This window comes from Mauremys reevesii, linkage group 10, assembly GCF_016161935.1.
Source record: "Mauremys reevesii isolate NIE-2019 linkage group 10, ASM1616193v1, whole genome shotgun sequence".
Classification (NCBI taxonomy): domain Eukaryota; kingdom Metazoa; phylum Chordata; order Testudines; family Geoemydidae; genus Mauremys; species Mauremys reevesii.
In genome coordinates this window covers 43,540,008-43,555,178 of record NC_052632.1, presented here as the reverse complement: position 1 = coordinate 43,555,178, position 15,171 = coordinate 43,540,008, and the positions used below count along the sequence as shown (strand labels likewise).

Here is a 15,171-nt window from a genome sequence, read left to right as displayed (position 1 = left end):
AGTTTTGCTGGGAGTCTCCCGGAATTGGGCTCGATGTCCCAGAGGCTAGAAGCCAAACTGGGAGATTTTAAGCCTCTAAAAGTCTGGTGGCCCAGCGGGGCTAAGGCAGGCTCCCAACCTGCCCTGGCCCCACACCACTCCCGGAACCGGCCGACATATCCTTGAGGCCCCTGGGGAGGGCCAGGGGGCATCCACACGCTGCCTCCACCCGCAGCGCCAACTCCGCAGCTCCCATTGGAAAGAACTAGATAAACTCATGGAGGATGGACAGGGATGGTGTCCCTAGTGGCTAGCCTCTGTTTGCCGAAAGTTAGGAATGGGCAACAGGGGATGGATTACTTGATGATTACCTGTTCTGTTCACTCCCTTTGAAGCACCTCACATTGGCCACTGTCAGAAGACAGGATACTGGGCTAGATGGACATTTGGTCTGACCCAGTATGGCTGTTCTTATGTTCTAAAATAAGGCTAGTGGCAGAAAAGAATTCATTCAACTTGTAAACTCAGCACATTTAATACAGAAGTCACTGAGACATGAATATGGAACTTCACAATTCTATTTTTAATAAGTCACTCTGCAAAGTAGAACATTTTAAATCTGGCTGATAGTAAGAATTCCCGTATTTTAGCCATCCAGAGACTAATTGAAGAGCACTCCAGCTGACAGCAGAAAAAAAAACCCCAATAGTACTCCACTATCTTAGGTCTAAGTTTCTGCGTTATTGCAGGACTAAGATTCAATAGGGTTTATCTCCAACCTGAATATTTTAAATGGAAAAACCATGGATTTGACTCTTGCCTGAAGAATACAAGTAATTTCCATTGACTTCAAATGCAGGAAGTTCATTAGGACCCAAAATTCTGGCTTTTACTGGAGTTATTCTTAGGGAGGGTAAAAGAAATTAAGAGGTATTAGCTGGCAGACTAATTCATACCTTTCAGGGAAAATCTTGAGCCTAGTAGCAAAATCCATAAAACATCCATTTGCAGTAGGCAATGAAAATCACAAACCTTGTTAGTTCATCCATCCTCTCTCTCTAGTTACTTATGCGGGATCTGACAAAAGCATATTTGACAGCTGCCTTAAGAGCAAGTACAGACCTGGCACTTAGCTTCTTAGTATGCCAGCATTACAGATCAAGTCAGTACCTACACTTCAGATGAATTGAATTTAGCCACCACGTCATGTCCCAAAATAATGCTTCTGGGTGTTGGAACAAAGATTCAGACTATTTTTCTCTCTTTTCAGATTCAAATTGTTCATGGAAGCCAGTGATGCAATATAAGTTTGCAGAGGAAATAAAAGCAAGCATACTGTTATATTTTTCTTTATTAAATTTACATTCTTTGCCACAACATTTATTTTTCCTTTGTACATTTAAAAATAATTCATGAAAGCATTACCTTATGTAAAACCATTCCATATTTATAGGTCTTACTATATGCCTCTGGCTTTCACAGAAGTCATTTTGCATGGATTTAACTGTATGGTTATGAGCCTATTTTATACAGCTCCAGTATATATTATGGAACTGAATTACTTACATGGTAGATAAAAATAGGGATTTTTTAAAAAAAATATATATTTAAATCATATTTTATTTTAAAATACTTTTATTTAAAACAAACCTGTTTAAAATTAATTTGAAATTATGACAACCTAAGGCTTAAGTTTACTATAAGCTATTAAATATATTAAAATGAAATAAAATATTAACCAGTTACATGTTTTCTGACAAAGTTTTAAAGAAAGTCGAACCAATGAAGTCACTGGTAGAAGTCACTGGCTAAGACACCTAGAAAGTTTGTTGCAGAGCTAAATCAGCTTTTGACAGCAGTAGCCTCTTCTTCAGGTGCAAAGAAGATATTTTCTTCATTTCAGTTTATTTAACTTGTTTTGTTCAATTACTAATTCCTTTAAAAGGTAAGAAACTGATTGGGAGTTGAAAAACTTCTTCCAACCTATGAACAAAACCTAGGTGTGAGAGGATAAGATCTACTAGTTCTAAAATCTTGAAGGACATGGTGACTAGAAACAATCAATTCACTAACTACAGATAATACTTATTTTACTAAATCGGTTTTAAGTGCAAAATATGTTTTGATACCAAATTATTATGTACATGTTATGGAATAAAGAAGCTCCTGGCAGGGTTTTTAAATTGACTCCCCCACCCCTCTTGTTCTAAAATAGCTTGAATCTGATAATCCACAGAGCAGTCTGCAAATCTACTTTTTTTTGTCCCCAGACATTCAAAATGGGGTGGAATTATAAGGATAGACAGAGAACTAGAGTTTTTCAGTTAAGTGATTTACTGGTGGTGGGTTGTGCTGAACTGTATGAATGAATCTGGTTATTTTTTAAGTTATCTCAAAGGAAACCAGAGATAATTTCAGATGGAGAGTCACGTGGCTTAGAGCAAGCTACTCCCACTATATCCTGGTATGATGACATACCACCTTGAATTTCAGTCTCAAACTAAGCAGGGTATGGTCTGTTCGCTATTTATTTAGGTGGGTGACTTCCTGGAACATCTGATATTTCTTTGAAGTGTGATTGCTATGTAATAGGGCATCTATATATTTTTTTTCCAGATCTCAACTATGACCAAGAATTTATGTTAAGTCTGAGGTGTACGGAAAAAAAATGTGTGGGACAGAAGGGAGGAAAATGTACGGAGAGATTCCAAGAGCATCATGCATCACCCTGTATCTTGACATGTTGTCAGCATGCATGTCAGTAAGTTCTCTAAAAATGCATGACTGCATATCATGGGAGGCTTGGGGGAAGAGAAGAGAGAATCAAGTATTAACAGCCCTGTGGGTCTTTTGAGAAAGTAACATTATTCTTGAATGCTTATGAATCAAGGCCCTAAAAGATAAGGCACAATATGGGGTATTAGTTGATGTCTGATATAGTCCAGATCAGACCAGGGACCAGGATGATTAGCTTCTTACACACTTACCTATGACCTGGAGTAAAAAAAGGTGAGTAATCATGGGGGATTCCAATCTGTGACACATATGCTGGGACTCTCATACTACCAATATTAAAACATCCTTGGAATTTCTAAATATTATAGATGACAATTTCCTAACTCAAAAAGTGTTGCAACCAGCATAGGGGAATTCTATATTACCCCTCATCTTGACAGATAGAGGAACTGATCAGAGTTAAAGTTAATGGTAGCTTAGGCACAAGTTACTACGATTTGGTCCCATTTATAATGTGCAAACACAATGAAGTCCACACCAGCAATATACTTGGTGCTTTAACTGTACCAATTTCATAAAGCTGAAAACAATTATGAGCCAAATCAGAAAAATTTGAATGTTATCTAGGAATTATTTGAGTCCACTTACTAGATACAGTAACTCCTCATTTAAAGTCATCCCGGTTAACGTTGTTTCGTTGTTACATTGCTGATCAATTAGGAAACATGCTCATTTAAAGTTGTGCAATGCTCCCTTCTAACGCCGTTTGGCAGCCACCTGCTTTGTCCACTGCTTGCAGGAAGAGCAGCCTTTTGCAACTAGCTGGTAGGGGCTTGGAACCAGGGTGGACCAGCAGCCCCACTATCAGCTCCCCGCTCTCCTACGTTCCCTGTGCAGCAATTGCCCAGTAGGCTAGCAATTGCAGCTGTCCCTCCCCTCACTGCCATGTGCTGCTCCTGCCCTCTGCCTTGGAGCTGCTCCCCGAGACTCCTGCTTGTTGTGCGGAGGGGGAGGGGAGGAAGAAGGGGGCTAATGTCAGGGTGTCCCCCTCCCCCCTGCTCCTGAACCCCACTTACCCCATCTTCCATAGAGCAGGGGGGACACACAACAGGGAGCTTCCAGACAGCAGCAGCTGTGGTCTCAGCAAGCTGATCTAATTAACAAGGCAGTGTACTTAAAGGGGAAATGCGCATCTCTCTCTCTCTCTCTCACACACACACACACACACACACACACACACACACACACACACACACACACACACACACACACACACACAGAGTGTGTGTCTCTGTCTGCAGTGCTCTCTCACCTGCCTCCATTCCTCCTGCCTTTTAGACTGTGAGAGGTAATCCTTGAGGGCTCAGCCAATTGCTAGTTCATCATTTAGCAGTAAGGCATTCCCTGGAAAATATCCCACCCTCTGACTCCTCTACCTCAACCAAGCTTCACAATCATCACCACTGTGTACCAGTATTGTTTGTTTAAAACGTATAGAGTGTGTATGTGTGTGTGCGCGCACGCGCGCATATATAATATAGTCTTTTGTGTGGTGAAAAAAATTCCCTGGAACCTAACCCTCTCACTTACATTAATTCTTATGGGGAAATTGGATTCACTTAACATCGTTTTGCTTAGAGTCGCATTTTTCAGGAACATAACTACAACGTTAAGTGAAGAGTTACTGTACCCAAAAAGCCACAACCAAGGAAGGCTATATTGATTAAAAAACTGGTCTGATTTAGAAGGGAAGTGAAGGCAGCTATAAAAACTAAAGATGAATATATAACAAATGGAAGAAAGGGAAAGCTGACAGTAACCAATAAAAATCAGAAGTCAGGAGCTGAAGGAAACTTATAAGGGATGCCAAGGAACACAATGAGAAATCCATGGCCAGCTGAATTAAGGGCAATAAGTAGGTTTTAAAGTATATTGGGAACAAAAAGAATCCTAACAATAGTATTGGTCCATTACTAGATGGAAACAGTAGAATTTTCAAAAATACTGCAGAAAAGGCAGAAGTGTACAATAAATATTTCTGTTCTGTATTTGGGAAAAAACAGATGATGTAGTTATATTGTATACCACTTTTTCCGTTCCACTAGTATCACTGGAAGACGTTAAACAGCAGCTAGTAAAGGGACACATTTTTTAAATCAGTAGGTCCAGAAAACTTTCATCCAAGAATCTGAAAAGAGCTGGCTGATGAGCTTGCTGAACCATTAATGTTGATTTTTTATCAGTTTTGTAACACTGACAAAGTTCCAGAAGACTACAAAAAAAACAAATGTTATGCCAGTATTTAAAAAGTGTAAATGGGATGACTTGGGTAATTATAGGCCTGACAATGATCCCAGGTAGGACAATGGAGCAGCTGATATAGGACTAATAATGAAGAATTAAAGGAAAGTAATACAATTATTGCCAATCAACACAGGTTTATGGAAAACAGATCCTGTCAAACCAACTTGTAAAAAGGTATCAAGTTTGGTTGATAAAATTAAGAATGTTGATGTCATATACTTAGACTTCTGTAAAGTGTTTGACTTGGTACCACACAACATTTTTATTAAAAAAAACAGAATGATATAAAGCTAACAAGGAACACTCTAAATGGATTAAAAGCAAACTAACTAATAAGCCTCAAAATGTAACTGTAAACATGGAATCATCATTGAGCAGATGTGTTTCTAGGGGGTCTGTAGCAGGGTGGTTCCCCTGCTCCTGCCTTAAAGGGCTTAAACCAGCCCTGGGAGGAGGCTGTGGCTGGAGAAAGCAGCTGTAAAAGCCTGGGCTGATTGGGAGAAGTGGCTGCAGCTGGGGCCATGCCCCAAACTGACCCAGCTGGCCCTATAAAGGCAGAGAAGCCAGGGATAAACAGAAGTCTCCCTCTGCCTGTAGTGGGAGAAGGGCCTGGCTGCAGGGAGCCGGAGACAGGGTACCTGAGTGAAGCAGGGCTGGGGAAAGGCAGAGGAGCTGGGGAGCTCCAGCCTGGAAAGCCCCAGGCTGCGGGGAGGGGAGACCCTAAGACTGAGGAGTTACTGCTAGGCGGCAGCACCCCAGGTAAAAGGGGCACCGGGTCCGGGAGGGACATGGGGAGCCAGAGGACAGGCAGATCACCAGCCTGCAGAGGGCGCTCTGGAGCTGGAACTAGCTAATTCCCTGAGTCACCAGCAGGAGGTGCCGCAGGGGTGAGTCCGCATGTCTACACAGTCCCACAGGAATCTGTTGGACCTACGTTATTTAACATTTTCCTCAATGACCTAGGAAAAAAAAAACAAAATCGTCACTGATAGAGTCTGCAGATGACCCAAAAATTGGGGGAGTGGAAAATAACAAAGAGCATGGGACACTGATACAATGGTAAGCTTGGTGCAAGCAAACAATGTGTGGTTTAATATGGCTAAATGTAAATACATACATTTAGGAACAAAGAATGTAGGCCCATACTTACTGGATGGGGGACTCTGTCCTGGGAAGCAGTGACTCAAAAAGTTTTTGTGGTAGATAATCAACTAGATATGGGCTCCCAATGTGACAACGTGGCCAAAAGGGCTAACATGTTCCTTGGATTCATAAACAAATGTTTAGCAGGAATAGAGAGGCTATTTTATCTCTGTATTTGGCACTGGTGCAACAGCTGCTGGAATACAGTGTCCAGTTCTGGAGTTCACAATTCAAAAAGACCTTAGATCCCTTAGTTCCTCCTGTGCAGCTGAAATACTGGGTAGTCCAACTCCTCCACTGATTCCAGTTGCTTGCTAGTTGTACTTCTTCCAGGTGATGCCAGCACATTCAGTATCTTCTCTCATTGTCTTATGCCAGTTCTTCCTTGATCTTCCTCACTTTCTCTCCTCGGGTACTAAGCAATTCAATATTTGCTTAGCATGTCTCTCAACTTCCATCTGTGAAGCACAGCCTCCAATCTCTTTTTGTTAGCCAGTATGATTGGCCGAGTCTCTGCTCTATACAGTAACATGCTCAGTACAACCACATGGTATATGTTTGGTGTGGAGTCCTCTGCGGATACATCTACAGAGTGAGTGGCAGTGAATATCAGAGCCCAGGTTAAAGCTGTGTAGATATTGTGGCTCATGCTCTGAAGCCTGGGGGGGCGTGGGGGGAGTCAGAGCCTGAGCAGCAGTGTCTACACAGCTATTTCTAGTGCTGAAGCACAAGACCCATGAGCCCAAGTCTGTCAACCCAGGCTCTGCAACTTGCTGCCATGGGCTGTGTAGATATACTCTACTTGACCAGATGTATCTACTGCAGCTACCTTAAAATATCACACTCCTTAAATACCAAAACTCTATCTGTTCTATTTCTTTTCCATCCACATACATCTTTGCATTTATTGTCCAGTTACCTACCTTCATAATCTTGTTTTTTTTCCTGCATTTCCAGTTTTGCTGCTTCCTGTTCTACTTCTAATGTAAGGTCAATCATTCATTCCGTGTCATACTTAGGAAAGCAATGTCATCAGCAAAGTTAAGGTCATGTAACACGTCTCTGCTATCACATTTTACACTGTCCACAATGTCTTTTGTTGCCCACTTCATCATCCAGGCTATTTGTACTGCAAAGACATACTCTGCCACTGTTAGCAACAGTGCCAGTTCCAAGTGCAGATAAAAGAGGAGGATTATACAGTAGGATTTGTGACCCACTCTGGTAAAACCTTACCACAAATAAAAAAAGAAGTTCAGTTAAACCAAAACGTGAAGATAGTAGGTGCAGATGGAGCTCAAACCCCAACTACAACAGATCTCAATTAAGGCCGAAAACAAGCCAAGATCGAGAGATTGAATCCTGAGGACCAATCTGTAACAAGTGTAGGCACAAGGAATGTACCTACTTTGTATAGTATAGGGAAGTTGGCAAAAGTTATACACACGAAAATATAACATGAATAAGTCAAGAAGAATGTTTCAAAATTGGAGAGGGTTCAGAGAAGAGCTATGAGAATGATTAAAGGATTAGAAGACATCCCTTATAGTGATAAGACTAAAGGAGCTCAATCTATTTAGCTTAACAAAGAGAAAGTTAAGGGGTGACTTGATTATAGTCCATAAGTACCTACGTGGGGAACAAATATTTAATAATAGGCTCTTGAGTCTAGCAGAGACAGATATAACAAGACCCAAGGGCTGAAAGATGAAGGTGGACAAATTCAGACTGGAAATAGGCATAATTTTTTAACAATGAGGGTAATTAGCTACTGGGACAATTTACCAACGATAGTAGTATATTCTCCATCACTGGCAATTTTTAAATAAAGATTGAGTGTTTTTCTAAACAGATATGTTCTAAGAATTATTTTGGGGAAGTTCTCTAGCCTATGTTATACAGGAGGTCACACCAGATGATGACAATGGTCTCTTCTGTCATTGGACTACGCGACTTCTTGTAGCTTGGTTATATCTGAATAAATTACATACTATGGTTTGCCTAAAATCCCCCTAATAATTTCAATTTGCTAAGGATGTGGATCTTTACTTCTTCACCATGGGCTGCTTTGGATTTAGACCCTGCAAGAGTTTTCATCCTGATCTGATACAAAATGGCTGTCACATCTCACTCCAGAGGTGGCTGCTTCTCGGTATTTATGAAGTAGCTCTTCTGTGCAGCAGATGTTAGGAAACTCAGAACTTACACAGCCAAAAGGGGCTATAACAACACAAAAATTTATTTCATATCCAGCAATATGAAAAATGGTAGAATCATCACAATTCCATACTGAAAAGGTAGACTTGCAAAGGTTTAATGCTTTACCAGCTTGCCAGTATGAGAGTCTGGTTAAAATCCAGCTTGTAACTAAAAGTGGAGAAGAAATCAACACTTCAACATATGCTGTCTGCCTCTTTGTACTCATTTACCTTATTTAAATTACATTTTCCCAAGCAGTGTTTCCAGTTTTATACATATATCATTCACACAGGTAGTCCGAATCAAATAATTAATTTCTGTTCTCTCAGCACTATGCTAGAGGGTAAATTAAATAGATCTACAGCAGTGCAGGAGCTTTGGATTGAGCTAGCCTTGTCAATAATTAATAGAGCTTCATGCTGCAAAGCACAGCAACCAGCTAAATTAACCAAAATCTTCCCTCATAACACCAGTTACGGGTCTCCCTCAATACTTACACATACAAAATCGGCAACAAATGAAATTAAGCACTCTACAGAAGCCCTTGATGTGTAATGACTTTTGAAGGTCACTTTCTTTTGCCATTTAAAAAAAAACATTTTCTAAAAAAATGTTTCTAGCTCAATTTATTGTTTGTATACATGGATAAATAGTAAAACAATACATGTATATTGGAGTATGTTGTTAAACATGAAATCATGGCACGTATCTCTTTGGTCTATGGCATGTCTCTAAGAGTCTGGTCTCAAACAAGTATCTTGAAATCCTAGTCAGTGAATCAGTTTTAAATCACAGGGGTTTTAGGATCCTAGTATAATAAATAGAAAGACAATGAATGAATAGAATAGCAGTGATACTGTACATATCAATTTAAGAACCATGATAGCTTAAAGCACAACAGATGAAGCAATAATAGTGCCTTGATGTGTAACTTTAGCAGTCAATGCTCTAATAATAATAATATGAGATATACCTATCTCCTAGAACTGGAAGGGACCTTGACAGGTCATTGAGTGCAGCCCCCTGCCTTCACTAGCAGGACCAAGTACTGATTTTTGCCCCAGATTCCTAAGTGGCCCCCCTTGAGGATTGAACTCACAACCCTGGGTTTAGCAAGCCAATGCTCAAACTACTGAGCCATTCCTCCTGCCCCCTTGCCACAGATTTTATATTACTGTATAAAAATCACAAATTACAGGATTTTGAAGCTATATATAATAAAACATTTTTAAAATAGCTCAAACCAAAATTACTAAATGATCAACTATAAATGCAAAAAGTGTTAAATCAGGTACAAGTTAAGAGACTTGGAGGTCAACAAATCAATTTACAGATTAGCAGAGCAGGGCATTACCAAAAGAAATTTCAGAAAGCCACAGTTCACGTAAACTGTAGGAGACAAACATAGATTACAGAAATCTGGTAAATTGTGGTCTGTCTTAAAGTAAAATTAAAAGCAGATGGTCCAAAATTGTTAGAACATTAGATTATCCTCCATCTTAATGTTAGTTGGCTTTAGGTTACTGTATTATTTCATTCACATAGTGCAGATACTTAATACATTTCCTTTTAGTATAAAATAACTGCCCAATTTGACAAGAGCAAGTCAAAGGAAGACATCCATCCATTTAAAAAAAAAATCAGAAACTATAGAAATCAAGACAATTTCACAAACAATTCTGACACCATCTAGGGATATAATATATAATTAATAGAGATAGCCTATCTCCTAGAACTGGAAGAGACCTTGAAAGGTCATTGAGTCCAGCCCTCTGCCTTCACTAGGCAGGACCAAGTACTGATTTCTTCCACCAAATCCCTAGAATGGCCCCCTCAAGAACTGAACTCACAACCCTAGGTTTAGCAGGCCAATGCTCAAACCACTGAGCTCTCCCTTTATAATTTTTAAAAGTACCCATTTAAACTATTAAAATTATATCAGTTAACTGGTTAACCGATTCAGGCCTCACAATGCCTAAAATGGCATGTCTCCCCTCCTGCTTGCCCCAGACAGACTGGGAAGGGCAGCTGAGCTTATATCAGGGGTGAAACAACAGGCCTAGCCAGGACAGCCTGGGACAGTTGAGGGGGCCCAACACCCCTCTCGCATTCTCAGTACCCAGGAAAACAGAAAGGGGCCCCAGGTACCTAGTTTGTCCCAATGCAGTCTCCGCAGATGCTCCATGCCACCCCAGCAGCAGCTTCCTTTCCCTTCAATTATCAGCTGAAGCCACAGCACCGACCAGCACGCCGTCCAGCTCTGCAGCCAAACCCCTTCCAGTGGCATGGGGGATGCTGGGGACTACTTTACCCCCCAATGGGGCCTGCAGTCCCATCCACCCCCACCTAAACACACGCCCCCTGCCCGGCTGGCTGCTCCCCACAAAACCTCACAGACCAGCAGTTTGCTCACCCTGCTTCCCTGCGCTGCCAGGCATTTCTTGGCCTAGCGAGCAGTAGCCTTCTGTTGCCTCTGGGTCCCCTCAGAACAGTGGGGCTGGATGGACTGTTTTTACCATCTAAGGGGTGTACAGGACCATCCTCACTGCTGGGGCGAAAACCCCACTGGGCTAAAGCGTAAATATCGACCGAGCCCCTTTAAGAGTGGTCTGGGCTCCCAATGACCTCTCGTGATGCCTGCCCCTTCCTGATTGCCATCGTCATCTCTTGCCAGCATCCCAAAATGGTGTGTCTGCTGCAGGAGAACCTGTTCGAGATCTGCACAGAGGCCCACGACCCCAGCAAGGACTTCTACCAGCTGATCACTACCCGGAAGGAGGTGGGTGAACGAAGGAGGGTTAATGGTAAGACTAATACTTATTGGTAGGGCCCTACCAAATTCACAGCCATGAAAAACGCACCACAGACTGTGAAATCTGATCTCCCATTGAGAAATGTGGTCTTGTGTGCTTTTATTCTATACTATACAGATTTCACAGGGGAGACGAGTGTTTCTCAAATTGGGGGTCCTGACCCAAAAGAGAGTTGCAGGGGGGAGGGGTCACAAGATTATTGGGGGAGGGGGTCACAGTATTGCAACACTTACTTCTGCATTGCCTTCAGAGCTGGGCGGCTGGAGAGCAGTGGCTATTGGCCAGGCACCCAGCTCTGAAGGCAGCCCACTACCAGCAGCAGTGCAGAAGTAAGGGTGGCAATAACATACCGTACCATGCCATGCCATCCTTCCTTCTGTGCTGCTGCCTTCAGAACTGGGCGGCTGGACAGTGGTGGCCGCTTACTGAAGGCCCAGCTCTGCAGGCAGCAGCACAGAAGTAAGGGTAGCAATACCATATCATGCCATCCTTACTTCTGCACTGACTCCTTCTTGGGTCAGGACTCCTAGAATTACAACACCATGAAATTTCAGAGGTAAATAGCAGAAATCAAGAAATTTACAAGTTTCAAAATCCTATGACCATGAAATTGACCAAAATGGACCATGAATTTGGTAGGGCCTTACCTATTGGTTAACCCTTTAATTGTTTATTATTTTACATCCCTAATCCTAATACTCTTCTGAATCATTAAGCAAACATTCTTAATGACCAAATCACAGTAACTTTGCCATTTCATTTATGTTATTTAGTAGTCTCTCTTTTGACTTCAACACAATTTGGAACAGGCCATCATATGTCTCTTTAAGACCAAGAAATTTAGATAATTCAATATGTATATATTTGTTTGAAGCATCAAATTTGATGCTTCATTACTACAAGAAGTTCCTGCTTTAATGCAATGGACATTTTTTCAGTATGCCAGGCAGTTGTGTTTGGTCCATATATTAGTTTTCAGGAATGTTTTTCCTATGGTACAAGAAATTATTTTTCTCATTAGGAAGAGATTATTTGGGTATGCTTATATAACCCAAGGATGTAGGCACTGTGTAGAAACCTGAGAGATTAAAAGGGTAAGACTGAAGTCCAGGTAGTCTTGAAATAGTTAAATATCTTTCATTTTGTGGCTAGCTCAGCTGGTTAGATCATGGTGCTAATAACGCCAAGGTCATGGGTTCAAGCCCTATGCTGGCCACTCCATGTGCTGGATGGAGAGGGTGGCTTCTGCTGTAGTAGGGAGGGATACCTCAGTGGTTTGAGCATTAGCCTGCCATACTCAGGGTTGTGAGCTCAATCCATGAGAGGACCATTTAGGGATCTGGAGCAAAAATCTGTCTGGGGATTGGTCCTGCTTTGAGCAGGGGTTGGACTAGATAACCTCCTGAGGTCCCTTCCAACCCTGATATTCTATGATAAACACAGTTATTTATTTTACAACCTTTGTAGGAAAAAACACTGTACTAAAAATGTTTTTTTGTTTTTCCCTTCTTCATATGGATCTGAGAAATATCTATGTGAAGAGCAAAAGTGTAGTTCTTGTGAGAACTCTGATACAGGACATGGTTAAGGTTGTTTGGAGGACAATGAAAATGTTTGTTTAATGGTCTGTAAGTAAACTGGGTATTAAGGTTGGTGTAAACGTAAATAAATTTTGCAATTTGCACAGTTTGTTAAAAAAACTAATGGACATGTGTAACTGTATATTCTTAAATGGCACTTATTAACCTTAATTTAAAAAAGATGTTCTGGTTTGAAATTGCCTTAGTTTTGTTCGTTTGTTTCTAATGTAATAAAATTACAGGCTCTATTGTTTTTTGTGAAAAGTTCTGTACCCTGTTTGTTGAAAGCTTAAATGTTGATTAAAGCTCTCTCTGGTATATGAACTTTTTCCCAGAGCAGCTAGGATTATTTTACTGACTCCACAGTCCCATTCCCCAACCAATTTAGCTCTTCAGACAGCCTCCAGCCTTAGTTTCCCAGCCAATCCTCATTGCCTAGTTCCAGTCCCCAGCCAATCCTCATTACTTGGATGTAGCTCCACTCCCCAGCCCAGTACAAGTCCTGGCTCCCTGGCCCCAGCTTTTCTAGACAAACTCTCTCCTTGGTCCCACCCACACCTTCTGCTAAGGTAATTAAGAAGGAAGCCCTGTTCTTAAGGCCTCAACAGGTTTGCCAGCTGCCAAAAATGCCTCTGCATGAGAACTTGCAGCCTCACCATCTTCTTGGATCCTTTCCCCCCAGGCCCTAGCCACCTTGTTCAATTTTTAATCTATGACCTACCCACCACTGTTGTCCCAATCCATACCACTACTGAAATTCAGTTTAAGTGCTAATGCTTGTAATTAAAACCTTAATCCAGCAATTACAACGTTAATTATGAAGAGGTTTGCAGAAAGCCAGTTCACAAGATTCAGAACTAGCCATTTTTTTAAAAATGCCATATTTGTGAAAAATGCCCCCTCTAACTGCTGAGAGGGCTATGTGCACATATGTGCAATCTGAAGTTCTTAAATAGTTTGCTGAGAAAGAGGTGGTCAAAGAATTATGAGACACTTGCAATATTTAAAACATGGTTAATTTTGGATTCAGAATCATTACCATATATACTTGTTCATAAGCTGAATATTTTTGGTAAAAAAAATGATGCATCAGAGAGCAGGGGTTGGCTTATAAAGGGTCTACACCAAAATTTGATGATTTGAAACTCTATGGAATCACTGAACTGAATATCTAATACATTGTCGTTTTGTTTACCTGGAGCATCTGCAGGCATGAAGCGCCTCAGCTCCCTGTGGCCACGGTTTGCCATTCCCAGCCAACGGGAGCTGCGGGAAGCTGCTGGGAATGGCAAACCACGGCCATAGGGAGCTGAGGGGCTCCATGCCTGCAGACACTCCAGGTAAACAAAACGGCCTGACCCGCCAGCAGCTTATCCTGATGGCTGGGAGCCAAAGTTTGTCAACCCCTGAAATACAGGGTCGGCTTATGAAATGGTCTGACAGTTTTTGCTATTTTTACCTAACCATCTTGCAGGGGGGTCAGCTTATAAACGAACTGGCTAATGAACGGGTATATAGAGTATCTTTTAGTTTCTAAATTCTCAAGGGCAAGTTATTCTTATAACCTCAAGTTTTTAAACTGATAACTTCCTCAAATCAAAAGTTAGAGGACATATAAACATGGTTTATAATAGAACAAAGTCTTTGTAGAAAGAGGATTTTAAAGACAGTCTACGTATCTCTCTTACATAAACATGTCCTGAAGGCAACCGGGAAATATCGAACTTCTGTAGACACCTGCAGAGTGTCTCTCTCAATCTTGATTCTCAGAAACAAATCTTCCTTCTCCTAAAAGAGAGTGTTCCTTTTCAAATGTGCCACAATTCTTTTGATCACCAGCACACGCATACTTCTTCCTGCCCTGGCAATATCTCTTAACAACCCTCAAGTGTTTGCAGAGAAGTGGCTTATCTTGACCCATTCCTTTCCTTCCTGCTTGTTTTTTTCTTACAGCCCCTTACTAAACTAAAGAACCAATTCAAATACAGTGTTCATATTATAGCAGCTCCAATTCCTATATAAATAGAAAGAAGCCAGGAATTAGCAAGGCCTTATGATGTGCACTGCCACCCACTGAATGCTGCACTTGAAAAAATTTGAAAATCTAACATATTTTGGAAACAAGAGACCACTGGCCAGGCAAGGTAGCCACCTTGCATCTCAGCACAGGCGACATTAAATGTTTTGGGCCCACAAAGTTTCTGTTGATTTCAGATAATTTGTTTTAAGGACACTCGGTGTGGAAGCCTCTATAATTATCAGAGTTAGCTGACAATGGGAGACTTACAGATCTTTTGGCTCTGACCACTGGATTCTAGAGGAAGAGAACTTCAGAATTCTGCAGTCTGGCTAGTGTACATCTTTACAACCCTACAGTCATCCATGTTTTGCCACAGAGTTTCTTTTGGGTGAGTTCT

General features: G+C 41.3%; 1 protein-coding gene and 1 long non-coding RNA gene across 11 annotated transcripts in view; both read right to left on the bottom strand.

The window, feature by feature from the left end:
* The window catches only part of NEO1 (neogenin 1), a 498,809-nt gene that overhangs the window by 398,134 nt on the left and 85,504 nt on the right, over window positions 1–15,171 (bottom strand). The window lies entirely within an intron of this gene.
* The window catches only part of LOC120373505, a 31,574-nt gene continuing 25,506 nt past the window's right edge, over window positions 9,104–15,171 (bottom strand). The window contains exon 3 of the long non-coding RNA XR_005585561.1: window positions 9,104–9,169. This is a non-coding gene — a long non-coding RNA (uncharacterized LOC120373505). The remainder of the gene's footprint in view (window positions 9,170–15,171) is intronic.